This window comes from Triticum urartu, chromosome 4A (assembly GCF_056163025.1).
Source record: "Triticum urartu cultivar PI428250 chromosome 4A, HENAU_Tu73, whole genome shotgun sequence".
NCBI lineage: Eukaryota > Viridiplantae > Streptophyta > Magnoliopsida > Poales > Poaceae > Triticum > Triticum urartu.
This window is the reverse complement of record NC_141876.1, coordinates 526365124-526367593: the sequence shown is the minus strand read 5'-3', so window position 1 is coordinate 526367593 and position 2470 is coordinate 526365124.

The following is a 2470-nucleotide window of genomic DNA, read 5'->3' as shown; positions in this document are numbered from 1 at the left end:
ATTGGGGCGGGGAAACTGAGCCATAATATTCTCCATGAACTGACGATTCAGCTCAAACTGTTGCATCATCCCAGCCATGTACTCAGGTGGTGGTGGGGCGTTGCCACCACGACCACGACCACCTGGTCTAACCATCCTGCTAATATTTAACAGGGGTAGTTCAGCATTGAGGAATCGTAAAAACAAGAATCATTCATGATGAAACATGCACAACGAACGTAGCATGATAGATACTACATAGTAGTCGGCATATCTTACAAAAGAGATCAGCATAGAGTTCGTTACGCGGAGTTCGGTACATAGGCTAAGTCATCATAGGCGGCACACAGGCTCGCGGCGAATGCAGCTAACACTAATAAGCAAGTCTACGTCAGTCCCATGCTGTACTGCGGAGGTAGGTGTAGCCCGACAGCTGGCAGTGACGCGAAGGGAAGACCTCCACGCGAGTAGCCTGGGGCCCACGGATACTCTGGTGCGGAACCCGATGCGCAGGTGGCAGGAGAGGACCCAATGCAGGAGAGTAGCCTCCCACATCTGGCCAGCCGACGCCCTGGGGCATCACGGTCCTGGCTGGGTAGATAGCAGAACGCGACAGCTCCCCAGATCCGACGAAGGGGTGCAACATCGTCAGAGCACGGTAGAGGTGCTGACGAGTGGTGTACAACCCGTGGCGAAGAGCTCGGTTAGCTCGATCCAGCCCATCAGCATGCAGAACCAGGTTCTGATGGTAGAAGGGCTCTCGGGTGACAGTGGAGTAGGCAGCAGTGTAGTAACCCTCCGCACCAACATCGGATGCGATAGCAATGTGCCTGAAGGGGGAGGTATCCAACTCCTGATACTCTCCACGAAGACGTGTCAGAGCAGCATAAGCAGCATCGTGGACCGCCATATCGATAGTAACTCCAACACCATGAGCAGTGTGCAGCACGGTAGTGGAGTCATACTCCCGAGAGTAGAGGTGGACGATGGCACGGTACTGCTCCTGGTTGAAGTCCTGATACTCCTCATAGACGGTGTACTCAGGGTGCCAGCGATAACCCAGATAGGTCATCATCTCAACCAACACAGCAGGTGATCCTGAGGCACCAATGGCCGTCGTGTGGCGCACGACCTGCCTCGTGGGTTCCATCTGGAAACATAGATGTTTTCACAGGAGTCAAATGACAATGTGGATAATGTTCAAATACAATTCTAAAGAATAACTAGGGCTTATCCAACTTTGGGGTGAATGTCGTAATGGGATCCTAGTGTCAGAGTTAGTAAATTCGTTTAACCCGAGTAGAAGAGAGTTCAGAGTCCCAGAGTAAAGGTCGAGGAGTAAAAGATCCTAGTACCACCCGATGGCGACGTGGGCCCGTAAGGCACACAGACAAGTTAGTAAAAGTTTTTGCAATGTCTAGACTCGACTTCGGCAAAGGAGCGTGGAAGGGGGTTCCTACAGGCAGTCGGCTCTGATACCAACTTGTGACGCCCCCGATTTGACCGTACACTAATCATGCACGCAAATGTGTACGATCAAGATCAAGGACTCACGGGAAGATATCACAACACAACTCTACAAATAAAATAAGTCATACAAGCATCATATTACAAGCCAGGGGCCTCGAGGGCTCGAATACAAGAGCTCGATCATAGACGAGTCAGCGGAAGCAACAATATCTGAGTACAGACATAAGTTAAACAAGTTTGCCTTAAGAAGGCTAGCACAAACTGGGATACAGATCGAAAGAGGCGCAGGCCTCCTGCCTGGGATCCTCCTAACTACTCCTGGTCGTCGTTAGCGGGCATCACGTAGTAGTAGGCACCTCCGGTGTAGTAGGAGTCGTCGTCGACGGTGGCGTCTGGCTCCTGGGCTCCAACATCTGGTTGCGACAAACAGGAAGAAAGGAAAGGGGGAAAAAGGGGGAGAAAGCAACCGTGAGTACTCATCCAAAGTACTCGCAAGCAAGGAGCTACACTACATATGTATGCATTGGTATCAACTGGAATAAGGCTATTATATGTGGGCTGGACTGCAGAAAGCCGGAATAAGAGGGGGATAGCTAGTCCTTTCGAAGACTACGCTTCTGGCAGCCTCCGTCTTGCAGCATGTAGAAGAGAGTAGACTGAAGTCCTCCAAGCAGCATCGTATAGCATAATCCTAACCGATGATCCTCCCCTCGTCGCCCTGTGAGAGAGCGACCACCGGTTGTATCTGGCACTTGGAAGGGTGTGTTTTATTAAGTATCCGGTTCTAGTTGTCATAAGGTCAAGATACAACTCCAAGTCGTCCTGTTACCGAAGATCACGGCTATTCGAATAGATTAACTTCCCTGCAGGGGTGCACCACATACCCCAACACGCTCGATCCCATTTGGCCGGACACACTTTCCTGGGTCATGCCCGGCCTCGGAAGATCAACACGTCGCAGCCCCACCTAGACCAACAGAGAGGTCAGCACGCCGGTCTAAACCTAAGCGCACAGGGGTCT